At 37.4% G+C, this 22,691-nt stretch overlaps 1 pseudogene; it reads left to right on the top strand.

Moving 5' to 3' along the window:
• The window catches only part of LOC101024516, a 108,252-nt pseudogene extending 85,912 nt beyond the window's left edge, over positions 1-22,340 (top strand).
• The last annotated feature ends 351 nt before the right edge of the window (positions 22,341-22,691 follow it).

Consider the following 22,691-nt stretch of genomic DNA (forward strand, 5'->3'; position numbering starts at 1 on the left):
AGGGGGGAGCGGGGAGGGATTGCATTGGGAGTTATACCTGATGTAAATGACGAGTTGATGGGTGCTGACGGGTTGATGGGTGCAGCACAGCAACATGGCACAAGTATACATATGTAACAAACCTGCATGTTATGTACATGTACCCTAGAACTTAAAGTATAATAATAATAAAAAATAAAAAAAAGAAAAAAAAGAAAGTTGGATGTCATATGTCATGACTAACATCCATCGGTGATCAGTTGAATTGGGCTTGTCGTAGCATGTCTGTTCTCAGCCTAATGGTTTGTTTATTTAACTGTTCTTGTTAGAGAAAACAACATCAAAAAGAAGATGTTGGTTTTAGAAATTAATCTGGAGAAGAAAAGAGTAAAATACAGACTTTTTTGTCAATTCATTTCTGTTCTCAATCAATGCCATTTTGAAGCACTAACCATGATAAAGACAATAGACACTAATAAACAAGATAGACACTAGTATAAAAAAGGCTAAATATGCTCAACCTGTTAATTTTCTGTTAGATTTAGAACAACAGCAACAAAATTAGTTTTCTTCCCATCCATTGAACTCTTTCTGAGGCCATTTTTTTTTAACCACTAGCAAAGCAGCCAGAAGGGAGTAATTGCCTCCTTCTTCTCAAATCGTTGTCTCCTTTAGGCAGTTACTTCCAGAAATAAACTAAGGCTCTTTGTCTCATTTACCTCTATCGTACCTTTTAACTAAGGTTTGCAAAATATTGTTTCCACAACCTTTGGAAGATATAATCTTCTAACTTATAAAGTAGCCATATAAATAGCCAATACTTGATAATTATACTTCTTGAACAATAACCATCTTGTAAACATTCCATGTCATAAAGTCTTTGGAATCAAGGAGGCCTCTAGAAATTAGCCTTCTCTTAACTGTCCTATAAAACATTGTTTAAAATAATCTCATCCACTAATAGTGAATGCCTTCTTGCCCTTTCTACATCTAAAGCATCAAAACCAATGCTCGTCTCATCATTTATGGTTTCATGCTGATTCCTCTATCTGAACATGCCTATGCACTCAATCTGACATTAACCTGTGTACTTAGTGCTTGTGCTTGGGTAAGAATGTGCCTTGCCACACTCCATATCAACCTAGGCACTCACTGACTGAAAGTTTGCAGAGGTAAGAATGAAAAGGACCATCCTTCTTTTGTGGGCCCCTTACATAGCAGACACTTTGCTAACCAGGTAGCATATGTTATCTAATCATCATTTAATTCTTATAAACCTTTTAGGTAGGTGTTATCTTTAATTTTTTAAACGGAGAAATTGAGGCTTAAAAGGGCAAAGCAACTTGATGTAAGTCATAAATAGACAATTGATAGGGCAGAGATTAGAATCAAGGTCTCTATACTGGGAAATCTTACTCTTTTTACTATATTAGACTGTCTTCAGATAGCGGGAGCTAGGTTCATTAACTCAGTGTCTAATATAATACGAAATTCTTAATAAATATTATCTTTGTTACTATAATACAGTAATAGAAGCTAATATATAACCATTTATTTGTGCCAGACTTACAGAAGTTAAAAAGATATCAAGATCACACAGTTATGCCACATATCAGTGGTGGAACAGGGATTTGAACCTTTGACTGTCTTAACTCAGAAACCCATATCTTCCATTTCTATGCCATAGTGCTCCCCTAAAGCCCTAGCTATATAAATTAATGTCCTCAGAAGAAAGACTTATGAGAGGACCAGCATGCTTCACAAATGCACTTTATTTTTTTCTAAATACTGAATTTTTTTTGCCTCTAAGAGCTATATATCTCATAATGATATAGAATCCGAACTTTCAGTGAACCCCGTTATAGCTTTGGCTGGTTTGCCCTGCGCGTAAAGGTATCAGCCCTTGTTCACATTGTGCCATTTGTTCACGATTACACATCCCATTTGGGTTGATTTCTGAGCACTAAGCATCCTGTGGAGGCTCTATCAGAACTACCAACTGACCTTATAAATACAGGGACTTCTATTGGTTGTGTAACTTTCTCTGTCCACAGAAATATTTCCTGGCATTCTCCATTAGCCACTTTCTCCTCAGTCTCTGCTTGTACGTTTTCTTCTTCTTTGTAGGACCTTGCAAATAAGATCTTCTCTCTGTTTATCTTTTATGTTGGTCAGCTCATCATGGTCATACTCAGGCTATCATTAATGATGTGGCCTTTAACAGTGGAAGACTCATTCCGGGGAACTAAAAGTAGAAGTTAAAATCATTTGCCACTCTTAGTAAAGGAAGAAAAGAAGTAGCTTAGAAAGGCATCTATGAAGTGAGCTAACCTTTTAAAACTCTCTGTATATTTTGAATTAGGAAAATAAATATATCCACGGGCAATCATACAATAAACTTGAGTTATGAAATCTGACCTCTCCTACCTGACCATGAACACAGATGCACAGAAGAAGCACATGAACATGTGAATTTCTTTTTTTGCTTCTACAACTGAATTTGGCAGAATTGCTAACAGGGAGAAAAATATCCAAAGAAGTTACCTTAGGAAGGCAAAGAGGTAAAGAGCCTGTATGATCCACACAGTGAATAATTATATCTCAAATAATCCGATGTGTAGTGTGTTGCCTAATTCTAGGAAATGACCAGTTGAGATAATAGTCATGAAATATCCCTGGAAGATATCAATCTGACAATGTCTCAGAAATCTGTTTCTTTTCCAAAGGCTGCCAATTCTTAGCATGTGGGAGATGGGAGAAGAATATCAAGTTTTAAGTTTCCTAATAGGTCATGGAAATCAAACCCAATGGACAAGACGCCACTCTAATCTGGGTTATGACACTAGTTGTTTAAAGAGGGCTTTCTAATTATTGGTACAGCTACTTGTTCCAAGATTGTTTTGTGTTTACATGTGACTGATATGAAGAAGTTTTCCTGAGCACTACAGTTAATCCTTTTCCTTTCTTTCCCTGGATATATAGCTGCTATAACGAAAGTATGTTATGTTCCCTATTAGAATTAAAGAATAAGAGGGCACTGAGTATAGTTCTAGAAACTTTAAATGACCCAAGGATATGTTTCCGATTCTGAGACAGAAAGATTCAGAATTAAGGTCTGAATTAATAGCATGCCCTAGAAAATTACTCCTTGTAAAAATGGTCAGGACTTCCATAGAACAGAGGTTAAGACAGCAGTCCAGCCTTTGAGAGCTCTAATGTATAATGACTGAAAGGAGTATTGAGGTTGAGAATCAACCTTGTCTATATACTACAATGTGCTAGGGAGTCTTTAAAAGTACTCGTGCTTAGGCTCTACCCCAGACCAATTACACTATTAATATAATTCTTGAAGTGGTTTTAAAAGCTGTCTAATGTGTAGCCAAAGTTGACTGCTACCAGATGGAGGTCTGCAATATATGAACAAGTAGAATGCAATGATTCTTAACTCTATTTGAGATTCTCATGAAAGTCATAAGTTATTCAAGTCACCAGACTAATCAACACAGATAGATATATGATAGATAGATAGATAAGTCACATAACTGGTTAGTCACAGAATTGGAATTATTAGATCTTCCATTTATTAATTCAGTGGTTTTTTTTTTTTTCAACGTACTATCATTTGTTTCTTACATCAATTTTGTTAGGGAAAATATGCAATAGCATTTCTTCTCAACTCTGCCAGAAGAGCCTCTAATTTCTAGACAGCTAGATAGAGTAAACTAGGATTCATGAATACTGTGAAAGAGCACTCATAGACTCATGGGGGCAATACACTTCAGAATAATAGCTACTGATTAGGAGTCTAGCAAAGCTAGAGACTTAGATGGCATAGTGAATTAATCAGCAAATGTCTTTATTGTTTGTCTTCTTCGTTAAAGGCCTTGGCATAGAACCCCTTGGAGTAGGAAGATCAAAACATAGTTAGCAGGTCCTTTAAATGTTCACAATCTACTACAGGCAATTGGACTTGTACACAAATACTTCATTACAAAAAAAGAGAAAAATGCCCAGATGGTTCACACAGATGAGATCTTTTGTAGTAGCTCAGAAGAGCAAGAAATTCTTTCCAACTGGGGAAATAAAGGAGAATTACACCAAGAAGATGGGATCGTCATCTCAAAAGGGAGATGTCAAATGCACCGGAGTTGTTGTAAACCCTTATCACTGTGAAGGCTCCTCCAGGCACCTTTGCTGGCCCAGGTAAGGAAAAAGGCCAGGCATGATGAACATTGTGTGCCTTCTAAAAAAATCTAGTTTTTATTTTCACACTACTGTCACATTTATCTCACCCCCAGATAAACAAAAATGCAAAATTATATCTAAGCATTAGTATAAATAAGATAACCAGTGCTGATGGAAAGTTTTTATTTCTTGACCCTGAATCTGCACCTCTTCAAGCAGAGCATGAATTTGAGAACTCATCATAGTATGCCACATCCAATATCAAATAGATTCATTACCCCCTGTCTGCTACAGTCTAACACTGCGGGTAGGAAGGCTTCATGATACTTCTAAATGTGGTTAATGTTTTTCACAAGTGTTTCTTTTAAAAAAAGAAATAGTACCATCATTTTGTACACTTAAATGCATTTGCTTTTCATTGGAGGGAAATGAGTTTTCTTTTCTTTTTTTCTTTTTTTGAGATGGAGTCTCGCTCTGTTGCCCAAGCTGGAGTGTGATGGCACCATCTTGGCTCACTGCAACCTCTGCCTCCTGGATTCAAGCGATTCTCTTGCCTCAGCCTCCTGAGTAGCTGGGATTACAGGCGCATGCCACCACACCCGGCTAATTTTTGTATTTTTGGTAGAGACAAGGTTTAACCATGTTAGTCAGGCTGGTCTCGAACTCCTGACCTCGTGATCCACCCGCCTTGGCCTCCCAAAGAGCTGGGATTACAGACATGAGCCATGGCACCAGGCCAAGTTTTTGTTTTAATTTCTTTTCAGTTCATTTAATGAAAGTCTACCTCATTTGTCTTTGAACACTTTTTTAAGAGCTGAAGTTTTGCTAAGTCACTCAATGTGAGTTGGAAATTTGGACAACTTTTTTCAAGCTATGAATAAACTTGCATCTTCTGATAATTCTTGAAATGTGTATTTTCTCCTTCACCCTTAAGTTAATATAATACTTTGTATTTTTTAAAGTACTTTTTTGTATATTATTTCACATGCTTTTTGTAATAATTCTGCGAGGCAGGTAAATCAGGTCACATTATCTGCATTTTACAAACAGAAAACTGAGTTTCAGAGGGATTAACTGGCCTACACAAAGTCACACAACCCGTTAGTCACAGAATTAGAATTACTAGATCTTCCATTTATTAATTCAGTGTTTTGTTTTTTTTTTTTTTCAATGTACTATCTTTTCTTTCCTTACATCAATTTTGTTAGGGGAAATATGCAATAGCATTTCTTCTCAACTCTGCCAGAAGAGCCTCTAATTTGGTTTGCATATGTTTTAGGAGATCAAAGCTAGATTCTTAATGTTAATGCCTAGTATGCCACAGGCATTGGGGGATGGTTACCAACATTATTTTAAATCTTTATAATAACATCGTATTTTACAGAAGAGAAGATAAGGTTTACAGATGTTAATTTACTTGCCAAAATCACATAACTGGTAAGTTTCTGCTTTCCTTGGTTTTCCCTTAGGCTACATGGCTGTATTGGTAAACCCACCTAGTCTAGCATAGTCCCTGGAACACACATGACCAGAGATCTTATCAAATTACATCTAAATGTTTTCCAACAACATTATCATTGCTCTCACTGTCAAGACAAACATTTATCTAATGTTTATACCTAGTAAACACCATGGTAGACACTCAAAACACACTAAGTATATGTATATATTTGCCCTTCAGAAGCTTGCCACCCAATAAAGGGATATGTTACATATATAACAGCATAGTAATCAAGTGATAAAACAACAGAGGTTTGCTGTCCTCAAGCATGAAATGAATGTTTTAGAGTCTAGGCTGTAAATTCCATCATTCAGAATAGGAAGAGAATCAATGTGGGCCAAGATAATAGAATTTCTCAGAAATAAGACTTAACAAAAAGCAATTCAGATAAGTGGAGAGGAAAGAATTCTGTATAGGAGCAATTCTAAAAAGAGTTATGAAGTCAGAAATGTTCATGAAATATGTGTCAGTCTGTTCTTGCATTGCTTTAAAAAATACCTGATATTGAGTAATTTATAAAGAAAAGAGTTTTAATGGACTCATAGATCTTCAGGCTGTACAAGCATGGCTGAAGCATCTGCTCCTAGTGAGGGCCTCAGAAAGCTTCCAAGCATGGTGGAGAGCAAAGTGGGAGCAAGCATGTCACATGGCAAGATAGAGAGTAAGAAAGAGAGAATGGGGAGGTCCCAGACTCTTTAAAACAACCAGATCTCTGGTGAATTGAGTGAGAACTCACTCACCACGAAGGGAATGGTGCTAAACTATTCATGAGGTCTCTGCCTTCGTGATCCAGTCACCTCCCACCAGGCCACACCTCCCACACTGGGAATCACCTTTCAACATGAAATTTGGGAGGGGACAAGCATCCAAATAATAGCAGCATATTGGGGGGGGGCAATTCTGTTGTCTTATTTGTGATAATTTGCTGTGAAACTTAAAGTATGTTCAGTTGATCCTAGGATAACTTTGTTTGTTTGATTTATCAGTTAGGGTTAGATTTGGCTGCAAGTAACAGAAATCCCAATTTATAGTGGCTTAAGCAAAGGAGGGATTGTTTTTTCTTAGATAACAAAATATATAACCATTAGAAGGTAGTTGCTGGTGCTGTTTCAGCTGCTCAATAATGCTATCATTTTGCATATTGCTTTCATTTTTTATGCAACATCATCATGGTCACATGAAGGCTGTTGCTATTCAAGATATCAGTCCTTATTTGATGCAGGGAAAATGTGGGAGAGATCACATCAGCAACATCTGTCCTTTTTTTTTTTTTTTCTGGGAAAGGCAAAGCTTTCCCTGAAACCACATCCAGATAGGTCTCATTGATCAGAATCAGGTTATATAGGCCTCTCTAGCTACAAGAGAGGCTGTGAAAATTAAATTAGATTGTCATGCTTGATTTAGATCCTGTAAGCACATTCATGTGCCAACTAAAATTAGAATTTTGATAGTAAGGAAAAAGAGGGAATGAATATTAAGTAGACAAATAACAGTTCTGTGGCAGTTATAGTCTCTTCAGTTGCCAATAAAAGAAATGCACTCAGATTCCCTCAGTTAATGGGGGTTTATTGCAAGAAATCATGGAGAAATAGAAGATCTGAGTAATAGTCTAAGCAGAGCCTCACTAGATCTGAGGGGCTGGGATGTTTCCTAGAGGTAGCATAGCATCTTCTTGGCATGGCAGCAGCTCTAGTGACTGGGTAACTTTATTCCTCCCAGCAGTAGGTGGACTGTGGCTTACTGTTCATGAACTTCATTCATCTCTATATTTCCCATGACTTCTCTATTACTGCAATACTTTGTCTTGAACTCCAATCTGATTAGAGCTGTCAGGTAAATACAGTGTGCTCAGTCAAATTTTAATTGCAGGTAAATGGGAAATAACTTTTTCTATAGATATGACCCATACAGATTAGTAACATACACTAGAAAATGATTCATTATTTATCTGAAATTCTAATTTAAATGGGAGTCCTATTTTTTATTTGCTAAATCTGTCAATCCTAAAACTTACTGATTAGGCTGGCCATCAGTGAAGAGTGTACCTGCTGATAGACCTCTAATACCAAACCATCAGAGAGACGGCTGGCCAGCCCACAGATAGCAGCCTCTGACTTAGAAATCCATTCCTGACCCAATGAACTGAGATCACTGTGACAAGGTCACAAGGGCAATGTATGGAAGCATATACTTAAGGAATTCCCTGTATCACCGCTCCATTTAACGGGGTAGGTGGAAATAGCATTCCCCGAGTTCTGGGACTGGTTTAACAAAAATATTTATATCTATCCTGTGCTGTTGTCTTCACATAGTGGGTGCAGGTTTACCTCTATCTCTTTCATATATCTCTGTCCCAAAGATTCCATAGCATCTTCGTTTCTAGGTGCAAAATCAGTTTATATTCCACAGGCATTTTGATGTCCACAATGAGTAGGTATGCACAGAATAAGTTTCTTTTGCATAATGCTCATAATTCCCTATCATTTCTTCTCATTTATTGGAATTTTGTCTTTTGTTAAGTTTTGTCTCCTTTTAGGAGATTCTTTGAACGTTTACTATCTTCTATGTCTGAAGAATAGGTGGTAGGTGCTGAATTGGACAAGTAGAAGATTAAGGCATGATCATTACACTCAAACAATCCTAAAATCTAACCTGACTGCTTTCAGTTTTACGATGTAATATTTGCATCTAATCTTGCCTTTCTCCCTGATTCCTTTTGTTGATCTAGAAGTATGGATTTCTAGACTCTTGATTCTTTGTTTTCAAGAATATCTAATATAAGAAGGCAGCATATTTAAGAATTCCTTTTCTTACTTGCCTTTTTCACAAAAGCATTCCTTTATTCATGTTCTTTTTTGCTGCTCACTTCCCTGTGTCCACTTTCTCTGGGCTCTAGGACTGCTGATACCAGTAATACTTCTAAACCAAAAGCAAAGGTCATGCACTGCTCCTAGCTCATACAGGATTATAATTTATAGCATAAAAGAATAATAGTGAGAGATACAATAGAGGTCATCTCATTTAATCTTCTACCCACTGCAGAAGTCCTCTCTTCAGCCTCCTAGATGCAAGATTAAGTCTCTGTGTCAGCACCATACGATATAACCTGTTCCACTTTTAAAATTCATCTAATTATAATAAATCATTTCCAGTGGTGGGCTGACATCCACTTCTTTCTAACAGCCATCAGAATAGCCTTCCCTGTGTAAGCCTTTCATATCTTTAAGATGATCACTAAGTTCCTTGATCATCTACACTTCCACCCTTTCTTTGGCTTTTCTTTGTCATAATGTCCAAATTCCTAGCCATCCTGGTTACCTTTCTTCATGATGACCTTCAGTTTATTCATTCCCGTTGTACAATATGAAGTTTCAAACAAATATTCTGCCATAGGGATGCCCCTATCCATCTCTTACATTTGGTTTTAATGAGGAAATTAATCAGTCTCATTTTCCCTATCTGGGAGCATGATATAGAGGAGAGAAAATGGCTCTGGAACTAGTCTAATCTGTGTTTGTTTTTAAACTCTGCTATGTTTTACAATCTTAAACCATGCATAAGTGTTTTTGCCACTTATAACTTCAGTTTCCTTTTCTGTCAAATGGAAGTAACCCCTATGTCCTATGGGGATAAAAGTATGTAAAGTGCCTTGAAAAACACTAAGTCAGGGGCTTTGTCAAGAATTCTTTTTTTCCTTCATTGTCACTCAGAGGAACACAGAATAAAATGGCACATTCATGGAATATCAAGAAAAAAAAATTCCTAGCTTTTCCTTTATCCTGATCTACATGGAAATATTCAAGAGCAATGCCTCTCTACTTATCCATCTGATTTTCAGACCCTTAAAAGGCAGGTTTGGGGGTCTAATGATCTCCTCTAATTTGCCATTCTGACTTGCTACTTATGGCCACTAATGCAAAGTGTCCCACTTGGCTTTGAATGCAGATATTCTCCAGTCCTTCAGAAAATAATGCAGTTTCTCTTCTTCATAGCTCAGTTCTCAACTTCCTCAAAAAGAATTCGTCTCAATGAGCATTAACTACAAGGAAGGAGGATAACCATCATTTTCCCTGTCATTTGAATAAACAGTGTATGATACTGCCACACAAATTGATCATTACAGGTAGTGGAAGCAGCATCCCAGTAACTAGATAATAATGACAAGACAGTATTAGCTTTTCAAATGACTGTGAGAGCTCACCCAGGTTATTTTTTTAAAAGGAGATGAGATGTCAATATTCTAGCTCTTGTTTTACACATTTATGTTGAACCCAATTCATTTTTTAGCTAAATCCATTTCTTACTGCATTTTTTTTTCAGTGGATCAGTCTCATTTTTTCCACAGATAACATAGCTTTAAACAGTTGTACATTATGCAAAAGAAAACCATTATTCTCTGCATGCCCTACCCATGGTGGAGTATGGTAAAAATCATCCCAGAGACTGTGTTAAATAAACAGTATCTGAAATGTTTCTAGAGTCCCTAGTGATGAAATTTGCAAGCTCTATTTTGTTATCAGTGAAATTTATTTATTTGCTCTACATCATCTCTCCCTTGGGAAACAATGTAGAGCTCCCATTTCAATTCAGAACAGATCCTGCTTTTACTATGCCAAAGTGGAAAGAGTTTGAGGGCTGTGGCGGCCACATGGTGGCTCTGGGATCTGTGCCAAAGCTATGCCTGTCATGAGCCTCTGACAAAATCCATGTCCATTTGGGATTCAGGAAGCCGGAGCAAGAAGACACATTTGCTCTCAGGCTGTTCCTAAGTGACATCAGAACAGTTAGACATCAGAACAGGTCCAGTAAAAAATGTAGCCCTGATGTTTTCTTGGCAACAGGTCATCCAAGCCCCAGTCACATTTGAGCTGGGCTTGGAAGATACTCAAAACTTGCATATGAACTATTAGGCACAGAAGGCTATTTTCTGGCTAAATATATTGTCTTAGTGACTTGAATGACTCAGTAATGATCGATTTAAAATTTTGTGCAGACTGCAAAACACTGCATGCATATTTTGTCTTGCCTCTTCTATCTTCTAGTTGTAAAGCAGTATGGATTATGGACAGAATTATGTCTGAATCTTGACTACTTTTGCAAGCAAACTTCTTAATCTGAGCATCGTTTTCTCAATATGTAGCATAGGCATAATTATGCCTTTGTCATAGGTTTTTGTATATATGGGTGTGTGTGTGTATATATATATGTCTTATAAAAGCCTATGAGAAGGGTATATACTCATCACATGCTATATCTATACCATCTACATCTATCTATGCACACACACATATAACAAAGGCCTAACAATTTATTTAGCCCATTTTAGATACTCAGCAAATTTTAATTCCCTTCCCATTCCTTCTCTCATATATCTATAAATTAATTCATGAGTGAAGTATAGTGAGATGATGTCAAACATACAGTTGATTTTCCAAAACTTAACTATGTGTGCTCAGAAAAAAAAAATTGAGAGACCGAGAAAGAGCAACACACACACATGCATACAGGAGAGGAGAGAGAGAGAGAATTATTTGTCAGTTTTCATTTCCCTTCTCATAGTGCAGGACACCACTATGCCTCACTTAAAAGCACTTGATTTCACTAGCAGCAAGGGAATGGCCATGTTCTGACAATAAGATGTCTATAAAAGTCTCTAAGGAGGGCAGCCTTCATAGTCTCCTTGGCAGACTTTTCTTTAAGCTTACTTGCCCTTCCCTGTTTTCCATCTAAGATGTGAACATGAGGCCTAAGTAGTCATCTTGAGACCACAGGCCTATAAGAATGTGGACAAAGGCCAATGTGCTAATGACAAGGGTGGTCAGATAAAGAGGTAGAGATGGGTCTTTGGTGGCATGGTTGAGCCCCAAAGTCAGCAGTAGAGTGCCTGTATATGCTCTTCTTATTACATAGATCAAATCAATCCCTATTTGCTTAACCCTTTGGAGTCTTTTTGTTCTGTGTTGCCTTTGTGGTTAGTTGCAGGCAAACACAATCCTAACAGATATAGCAAATGATTCCATCTGTCAGTCCTTCCAGTGATCATAGGCTCTGGAGTGAGCTGGGAGATACGGCTCCGTGTTTCATAGCACATGCATCACACTGTGCTGCTGTGAATCTAGTTTGTAAGTTTTCATGTTTTTCATACAGCTGGCCCAATACAAACCCAGTGACTTCGTGGGTTGCTCATTTGAAGGACAAGATCTATTCTGATACTGGAGGAAACTCTTCCTTTGTTGAACTTAATGAAAGATAATGTGTCAGACTTCAGCATGTTGCTTTCCCCTGGGACTTTTCATGGGTGCTTTCCTCCACTGGGATTTTGACATCATGTTCTGACCCTAGACCTAACCTTTGGGTAGAAATGACAATAGTGTGTCAAACTGGGGAGCTGAGATGGGATGGCAGTGGCCCAAGAAAGGACAAAGCTAAGGGGTGTGTGTGTATGTGCATGTGCATTTATTTGGAACCATCACTCTTAGAAGTGTAATTCCAAAATACTAAATTAAACTAGATTTTTTTTTATTATAAGAGAAAATTAAAAAGTTTTTTATGGAGTCTTGCTCTGTTGTTCAGGCTGGAGTGCAGTGGCACAATGTTGGCTCACTGCAACCTCCACCTCCAAGGTTCAGACAATTCTCCTGCCTCAGCCTCCCAAGCACTTGCGATTACAGACATGCACCACTATATCCGGCTAATTTTTGTATTTTTATTATAGACAGAGTTTTATCATGTTGGCCAGGCTGGTCTCGAACTGCTGACCTCAAGTGATCTTCCCACCTTGGCCTCCCAAAGTGCTGGGTTTACAGGAGTGAGCCACTGTACCTGGACTAGCCATGTTCTTTTATACATCAACACAAGTAGTAAATAGTTTGGGGATGAAGCAGTAATATGAAGATGTATGCTGAAATAAACAAAAATGTTACCAAAAATACCAACTGATGATGCAGAAGGCATTAGTATATAATTCTTAACTATGTTATTTTCTACCTTCTCTGTTAAAAGAAGACCTGATTAGGTTCCATGTATGTGTATATTCTTCATGTTCAAAATGTTGGAAATCAATCACTTCTCTAACCCAGAAATTTGTCGAAATTCTTTTAAAAAATATTTTATTGAGGTTAATGCTCCTGTATAATTGTTACCTCTAGATCAGTGTTTTGCAGACAGCATGTTGTTAACCATTATTGATCACAAAACCAGTTCAGGTTGTTATGATTCTCATTTAAGAATTAAACGAAATACAACATCACATGTAATAAGGGTATTATTTTGTGATGTTTGTTTTGATTTTATACAAGCATGTCGTGTTCACTGGGTCAGAATGTAAAGTGTGTTCCCTCAGGAAAAAGTTTGAAAGCTGCTATTCCAGGGGGATCAGCATGCACCCAGTTGGGAAGCGACCTCTAGAGGTGGTGCTTAGGCTAAGCAAGAGCATCATTAGGAGCTGTCCAACTGCTGACATGAAGACGATGTTGTAGAGAAGCAATATTCCAGAAGGACATTGCTAGAGCATCTAGTAGCTGACCCTACAGAGAGTAGTTGTGATTGCCACTCTGGAAGTTACTACTGATTGGAACAGATGTAGCTAAAATAGTAGACTAAAATCCTTATCTTTGGCCTCATCCCTATTAGTCATCTCAGAATAAGTTATCAGTGAGAGAGGGATCAGACCCTCAATCTTTTCATTATCTGAGAAACTTGTTATTATTATCCAGTTACACATCACAAAGAGAGAATCACTAATTGCACGGGGAATTTGATTCATTTGGAGCCTCGATACTCACCACTTTTAATGTTTCATCATAGCATATTTATCCAAAAATCTAAGCTAAAATTATAAAGTAATTGAAAGGTAGAATAAAATAATTGAGACAAATGGAATCACAACTCTATCTGACAACAAAATGGATTCCTAACATCAGTTCTTGGTATCTAGGTTTCATGGTTTATTCCAAAACTATACTTTTATAATCTTTTTAAAAATAAGCTACAAAATTAAATTATATTATCTATAACGCTAACTTAGAATTAAGTGGATAGGAAAGATAAACCACTTAAAGTGATCCTAAGCAATGCCTCAGTACTCAATTTCCATCCAAAAGTAATCCGGAACTGTGCTGCCACATATGAGCCACCCAATAACGACTGAATGAGTATAGTGCACTATCAGATGTAGGATAAAACTCTTTTCAACTCCAAATTTATAAATTATAATTGAGAATTGCAGGCAATATGATCACTTCATGATATTGTTTATTTTTTTTTTATTTTTATTTTTTTTTTTTTTGAGACGGAGTCTCGCTCTGTCGCCCAGGCTGGAGTGCAGTGGCCGGATCTCAGCTCACTGCAAGCTCCGCCTCCCGGGTTCACGCCATTCTCCCGCCTCAGCCTCCCGAGTAGCTGGGACCACAGGCGCCCGCCACCTCGCCCGGCTAATTTTTTGTATTTTTTAGTAGAGACGGGGTTTCAGATACTGTTTATTTTTTAAAAAATATCATGGCAGTATAGTTTTAGACTAAACCATGACGCTTAAATACTAAGACTTGATATCAGGATTCCATTTTGTTATTTAATAAGGCTGTATGTAATTCTTGTTCAAATTTACCTCCAATATTTTATTTTACCTTTTTAAATGGTTTTATAAATTTAATCTGAATATATTATTATTTTTGATAAGTATGCTATGATGTATTATAAAATGTATTTGAATTAGGATGGGAAGTTTCCTTTTTTCCTTTTGAATACTGCCTTTTTATTTTTTAGAGACTTTGGGGAAGTCACTAAAAAACCACTTATCTGCTGTTTAGTTTCCTCATCTGAAAAGTAATGGTTGTAAGATTTTTTTTTTTTTTTTTCTGAGGCTTTTACTTCTGGCTCAAAAATATTCATTAATTTAAGACACAAATCATATTTTCACAGTTAATGATAAGACAAAGCAGAGATTTTACAGCCAACTGTAGATCATAATTTTTTTAAATTTAGGTGAACTATTAATATCTTAAACATACAATTTGATGAGTTTTGATAAAGATGTACAATAGTGTAATCAGCATCTTGATCCAGATAAAGAATATCTTCTCAATTTACAAAATTTTTCCTCCTGGTTGCTTTAGTCAACTCCCACAGCCCACACAACATACCACCATAGTTCTGATTGCTACTACCTATAATTAGTTTTGCATATTCATGGACTTGATATAAATAGAATCATTGAGAATGCAATATTTTGTATATAATTTTTTCACATAAAATAACATTTTGAAATTGGCCTATGTTATGTATATTACGAATTTGGCCGGGCACGGTGGCCACGCCTGTAATCCCAGCACTTTGGGAGGCCGAGGCAGGTGGATCACCTGAGGTCAGGAGTTCGAGACCAGCCTGGACAACATGGTGAAACTCCATCCCTACAAAAATTAGCCAGGCATGATGGCAGTTGCCTGTAATCCTAGCTACTCGAGAGGCTGAGGCGGGAGAATTGCTCAAACCCGGGATAAGAATAAGACTCCATCTCAAGGAATATATGTAAAATAAAAAGGAATTCATATGCTTGTTGTTTTAATTTTAGCCATTATAATGTTTTGTGATAGCTCATTGTGATTTTAATTGGAATTTCCCTGATGACTGATGACACTGAACACCATTTAATTGCTTATTTTCCATTAATATATCTTCTTTACTGATGCATTTGTCCAGATCTTTTACTCATTTTATTCAATTGTTTACATTTTATTATTAATATATAGAAGTTCTTTATACATTCAAGTTACAAATTAATATGTATATACTTTTCTTTTAATATAATCCCTGCTTTATATTTTTAAGTGGTGTTCCTTAAGAGCAGAAGGTTTAAAATTTTATAATGTACAATTAATCATTTTTTTCCTTTCAAGGTTATTGCCTTTTGTGTTTTCTCTAAGAAATCTTTGCCCCTAAGCTTTCTTTCAGAACCATGTAGTTTTATGGCTAGCCATATACAGAAGATTAAAAAACTGCACCCCGTTTTTTGTACCATATAAAAAATTCAGATGGATTAAAGACAAAAGTAAAACCCAAAACTATAAAAGCTCTGGAAGACAACCTAAGCAATACTATTCAGGACATAGGCATCGGCAAAGATTTTATGATGAAGATGCTGAAAAGCAATTGCAATAAAAACAAAATAAACTTATCAACAAAGTGAACAGACAACCTACAGAATGGGAGAAAATTTTTGCAAACTGTGCATCTGACAAAGGTCTATTATCCAGCATTTTAAGGAACAAATATACAAAAAAAAAAAAAAAAAAACCATAAAAATGTAGGGAAAGACATGAATAGACACTTTTCATAAGAAGACATACATGTTGCCAATAAATATGATGAAAAGCTCCACTTCACTGATAGAGAAATGCAAATGAAAACCACAATGAGATACTGTCTTACATCAATCAGAATGGCTATTAAAAATTTAAAAAAAATAGATGCTGGTAAAGTTGTGGCGAAAAGGGAACACTTATACACTGTTGGTGGGAGTGTAAGTTAGTTCAATAATTGTGTAAAGCAGTATGGCGATTCCTCAAAGAGCTAAAATCAAAGCTGCAATTCGACCCAGCAATCCCATTACTGGGCATATACCCAGAGGAGTATGAATCATTCTGCCATAAAGGCACATACATGCGAATGTTCATTGCAGCTCTATTCACAATAGTAAAGACACGGAATCAACCTAAATGCCCATCAATGACAGATTGGATAAAGACAGTGTGGTACACATACACAATGGAATACTGTAAAGAATGATATGTGTTTTGTGGGAACATGGATGGCGCTGGAGGCTATTATCCTTAGTAAACTAATGCAAGAACAGAAAACCAAATACTACATGTTCTCACTTGTAAGTGGAAGCTAAATACTAACACAAAGAAGGAAACAACAGACACTGGGATCTACCTGAGGGGGAGGGAGAGAAGAGGGAGAGGAGCAGAAAAGATAACTATTGGGTACTAGGCTTAATACCTGGGTGATGAAATAATATGTACAACAAGCCCCTGTGACATGTGTTCACCTGTGTAACAAATGGTCACATGTACCCCAAACCTAAAACAAAATTTAAACCCCCCAAAACAAATATGTTCTGGTAAAATCAAAATTTACATTCACAAAATTAGCATGAATCTAATAAAATAATTTTTTTTTTTGCATAAGTATGGACTATCTTCTGGATTTTTTTTTTTTTACAAGGGTCAGGAAGAGAGAGAAAAACTAGAAGCTGAAAGAAAATTCATTGCATATAGAGTTTAAAAATAATAGAACTGAAAAAGTTTGTGGTGATTCAGATAAAGGATTTGTTATTTATCAAAATGAAATTGACTTCTTTTGCTTAGGTGCTCTTGAAAAAGAAGGCATAGTTCTGCACAGTGCTAAAAGGAGAAATAGAGAGGCTGACTCTTGTCTAGTGATGGGGTGGCTCTAATTCTTTTGATGACCTAAATCCTGACTGTGTAGGATATGCAGGACTTCTCTACGAATATACATTGGGAGAGGAAAAATTCACCTTTATTGAGAAATATAACAATCCTGGCTCTGTTGCATTATTGGTCAAAGGACCAAATAAGAATGCACACACTCAAAGATGCAGTAAGAGATGGCTTGAGGGATGTCAAAAAAAAAAGCTATTGATGATGGCTGTGAGTTCCAGGTGCTGGTGCAGCAGCAGTGGCAATGGCAAAAGTCCTGATTAAATACAAGTCCAGGGCCCAACTCAGAGTCCAAGCATTTGCTGATGTGTTGCTCTTTCTTCCCAAGGTTTTTGCTCAGAAATGTAGTTTTGACTTTAAAGAAACGTTAGTTTTAAAAATGGGATTTTTTTTTTCCTATATGAAAAAGGAAAGAACACTGGCACCTATTCAAATTCTGAAGTTATGAAATGATAATCACAGTATTTTTTAATTGCACTGAACTGAACACGTATAAAGCAGGCCTTTTTTATCCAGTGAATGAGATGTTTTCTTTTGCTGCAGTGACATAAAATTATATATTAGATAAGCATATGTTGTAAACCTTGTTATTAAATATTCATTGACAAAAAACAAAACAAAAGTACATTGAGTTTTACTAGACATCAATCTGCTCTTATTCCAGCTCAATTCTTTATTAGATTGAGGGTATCAGACTCTGCCAGAGGAAAGATCAGATCATCCATATTAGAAGATAACATCATACTCAGATTCTATGGTTCTTTTATTGTTAATGTTTGATGTAAAGCAAAAAAAGTTAGTAAACATTCAAGAGTCAGAAAAATGCAATTGATAATCAGATACAAATATGCACCAAGGAACATCAGCAAGATGGCAGAATAGGACTCTCCTGCACTCCTCCTGCCATAGAAACATCAATTCAAACAACTATCCATGCCCCAAAATCCTCCAAAGAGCTAAGGAAACAAGGTGACAGATTATAGCACCCAGGTGTAGCAGAGAAATTTTTTAAAAGACACACTGAAGAGCATAGGAAGGACAGTTTTACCTTGCCCACATTGCTTCTCCTCAAACTCCAGACAGCACAACATGGAGAGAGATACTCTTTGCAAGGGGAAAGGAGAGGAAAGTGAGCACCAGAATTTGCTTCAGACCTCCAAAACCCCAGTAAAAATCAACACTGAGCAGGTCCCCATGGCTCCAAACTCTAGGCCAATATCTGCAGACTGAGCTTCCAGGTCTGTCCCAGCGCTAGGCTATATCCTGCAGCCCTAGGCTACAAGACTGCATAGCAGACTTGGCCTCTGCCCCACTGCCAGGCTGACTCCAATGGCACAAGGCCCTAACTATCCACAGCACTAGGCTAGCCCCCACAGCCACAGGCTTTAGGCCCACTCTAGCACCAGACATAAGGCCAGCACCAGTGAATCCAATCTCCAGGACAGCCCCTGGAAATGTAGGCTCTAGGCCCACCCAGCACCAGATCAGAATTCAGACTCCAAGCTGATACTCAAGACTGAGTCTTTAAGTTCTCCTTGACTCAGACAGCTTCCTGCAGGCCCAGGCTCCAGGCCTCCCTGGTGGATTGGGTTGCTGGGCCTACCCTACCACCAGGCTGACCTCAGTGGCCCCAGGATCTGACTAGCCCCAGTGCCAGGCAGGCCCAAGTGGCTTCTGCTTCTACACCAGTATAACTCTTGCAGAATCTGGCTCCAGGCCTGCCACAAAGCCAGGCTGGATCACTGGCCTCAGGCTTTGAGCTGCCCCCAGAAATAGACTGGGTCCCAAAGGACCAAGGCTTCAGGTCTAACTCAGTACCTGTGGACCTTGCCTCCAGATAACCCCTGTAGATACAGAATTTAGGTTCACCCATTGCCATGTCAGCCCCTGTGGACGAGGCTTCAAGCCTTCCCAGTGCCAGGCTTGTCCCTCTGTCTTTACCCTCCAAACCAGTCCTTACACCCTCATGTTCCAGCAGACTCATAGTTCAAGTAAGTCCCAGTAGACCCAAACACTGGAGAAGCCCCCCATATCTGGGTCCCAGGACTTTCCCTATGTGCCCAGGTATCAGGTCAGCCCCTGAGACCCTAAGAACCAGGCCACCCTCATGGACTTAGCTTCTTGTTCAGTACCTACACACCCAGCCTCTAGGCTGGCCCCAGTGGATGCAGGCTACAGAACAATGCCTGTTGTCTCAGGCTCCAGGACAGCCCATCCAGGAACCAGGCCAATGCCTTCAATAATGGCTCCAGATGAGCCCCCACAGATTTAGGCTTTATGTTGGCCCAGGGCTCCAGGCCAGGCCCCATAGCTTCAGGCTCCAGAGGACCCAGAGTCAAGGCTCACCCCAGTAGACTTAGAGTTCCAGGCCAGACCATGGACTGAGGCTCATAAGAACACCTCTGAAGACTAAGGTTACAAAGAAGCCCCCATGGAATAAGGCTCTGGGTCTATCCCACTGGAGCCAGGTGCAAAGTCCGCCACACACCTAGCCATCTCTTATAAACTCAGGCTCAAGGCCTATTTCAGCACTAGGTCCAGTGCTGTGGACCCAGGCTTCAGCCTGGCCTTTGTGTATACAGGCTCCAAGACCTCCCTTATGGAGCCAGGCTTCAGGCCCATCCCTGCATATCAAACCAACACGTCCACCTGTGGATCCAGGATATAGTACTAAACCTGTAGACCTAAGCATCAGGCTCATCCACCTGCCAACACAGGCACTGGTACAGCCTGCCCAAGGATTCAAATAGCAAGTCCACACTTAGACCATGTCAGATGACCTGCCTGGAATCTCTAGACAGGTTGACTTGGAAAGGGGTTTCTTAGACAAAGCCAGCCTGCAAAGTCTAGAATAAGTCTTGACTTCTTCAAATGCACAGACATCAATATAAAGCAATAAGAAACAAGAAAAACCAAAGAGATAAAACAATACCCCAAGGGTAAAATAATCTCCCAGTAGCCTAACTGAAAAAAAATTGAGATATGCAAACTATTGGACAAAGAATTCAAAATAATTGATTTAAGGAAGCTCAGTGAACTTCAGGAAAATACAGAAAAGCAATTGAGGAAATCAGACAAACAATAAAGTACCAAAATAAGAAATTTAACAGAGATTGAAATAAAAACCAAAAACAAATTCTGGAGCTGGAAGACACAATAAATGAAATGAAAAATGCAATAGAGAGCATCAATGGTAGAATTGATCAAGAAGAAGAAACAATCTGTGAACTTGGAGACAGATTATTTGAAAATATACTGTCAGAGGAGAAAAAAATAATGAAAAACTAAAGCTCATGAGATTTATGGAACGGCATCAAAAGAGCAAATGTATGAGTAATAAAAGTTAGTGAAGGAGAAGAGAAAGGCAGAGGGATAGAAAGCTTATTTACAGAAATATTAGCAGTAAACTTTCCAAATCTGGGAAAATATTTATAGAGGTATAGGGAGGTTAGATGTCTCCAACTGAATTCAATTTAAACTACGCTATACCAAGACATAAAGTGTGTCACAGGAGCAATCGATGTATAAGGGAGTTCTAATAAGGCTAGCAGCAGATTTCTCAGCAGAGACTTTACAGGCCATGAGAGAGTGGGATGACATATTCAAGGTGGTGAAGTAAAACAACTGCCAAAGAATTATACTGTAGCCAGCAAAGTTGTTTTTCAGAAATAAAGGAGAGAGAAAGATTCCTAGACAAAGGAAAACTGATGGAATTCATTGCCACCAGACCTGTCTTACAACAAATGCTAAAGGTAGTTCTTCAAGATGAAAAACAAAAGGATGCTAATTAGTAACAAAACATATGAAAGTGTAAAACTTACTAGCAATAGTAAGTACACAGTCAAATTTAGAATAATACTGTAATGGTTGTGTGTAAATCACATATCTTTAGTAAAAAGGTTAAAAGATGATTATTAAAATGATTACTACAATATTACAAAATATATAATATGCAAAGATGTAAATTGTGGCATTAAAATTTAAAAGGCTGAGGATTTTAAGTAAAAGTATAGTGTGGGATTTTTTAAAAGCAAAATTAAGTTATTAGCTTAACCTATTATATCTAAGATGTTTTGCAAGTCACATGGTAAGCACAAAACATAAACCTACAATAGATGCAAAAGATACAAACTAAGGAATCAAAGCATATCACTGGAAAAATATCATGTAATCACGAAAGAAGAAAGCAAGAGAGGAACAAAGAATCAGAAAATTAATGGCAGCGGTAAGTTCATACGTATCAATAATTCCCTTGAGTTTACACTCAATGGATGAAATTCTCCATTCAAGAGACATAGAGTGCCTGGATGGATAAAAAAAAAGATTCAACCAGAAGCTCCCTAAGAGGCTCATTTCACATGTAAGGACACATATACACTGAAAATGAAGGCGTGGAAAAAGATATTTCATGCAACTCGAAACCAAAAGAGAGCTGGAGAAGTTACGTCAGATAAAACAGACTTAGTCAAGAACTGTAAAACAAGACAAAGAAGACTTATATAATAATGTGTCAATTCGTCAAGAGGATATAAGTATTATATATATGCACCCAACATCTGAACATCGAAACATATAAAACAAATATTAATAGACCTGAAAGGAGAGAGAGATTGTAAGACAATAATAATAGAAGATTTCTTCAATTCTCAACTTTCAGCAATGGACAGATCATCCAGATAGAAAGTCGATAAGGAAACATCAAACTTAAACTACACATTAGATCAAATGGTCCTAACAGGCATATATAGAATAGCCCATAAAATAGCAGCAGAATATACATTATTAAGTCTACACAGAATATTCTCTAGGATAGATTATAAGTTAGGCCACAAGACTTAACAAATTTAAGAAGATTGAAATCTTATCAAGTATCTTTTCTGACTACAAAATGTGAAACTAGAAATCAATAACAGGAGAAATTTCAGGAAATTCATGAATACATGGAAATTAAACAACCTGATCCTGAACAACTAATGGGTCAATGCAGAAAGTAAAACTATCATGAGACAAAAGTAAAAACACAGCATACCAAAACTTATGGGATGCAGTAAAATCAGTTCTAACAGGGAAATTTATAGCAGTAAACACGTACCTCAAAAAAGAACAAAATGCAAATAAACAACATTACATCTCAAGGAAGTAGAAATACAAGAACAAACTAAGCCCAAGTTAGCAGAAAGAAAGACATAATAAAGATAAAACCAGAAGTAAATCAAATAGAAATGAGAAAAAGCAATAAAAAAATCAATGAAACTAAGGGTTGATTTTTTTGAAAAGGTAAACAAAATTGACAAACCTTTGGCTATACTAAGGAAAAAGAACACTCAAATGAAATTAGAAATGAAGTAGGAGACATTACAACTGTTAGAATAGAAATACAAAGGATTATAAAAGACTACTATGAACAAATTTATGCCAACAAATTCGATAACCTAGAAAAAATGAATAAATTTTTGGATGCAATCTACCAAGACTAAATCATGAAGAAATAAAAAATCTCCACAGATCAATAACAAGTAAGGAGATTGAATCTGCAATTAAAAGTGTCCTATCAAAGAAGAACTCAG

The sequence above is a fragment of the Papio anubis genome, chromosome 12 (genome assembly GCF_008728515.1).
Source record: "Papio anubis isolate 15944 chromosome 12, Panubis1.0, whole genome shotgun sequence".
NCBI lineage: Eukaryota > Metazoa > Chordata > Mammalia > Primates > Cercopithecidae > Papio > Papio anubis.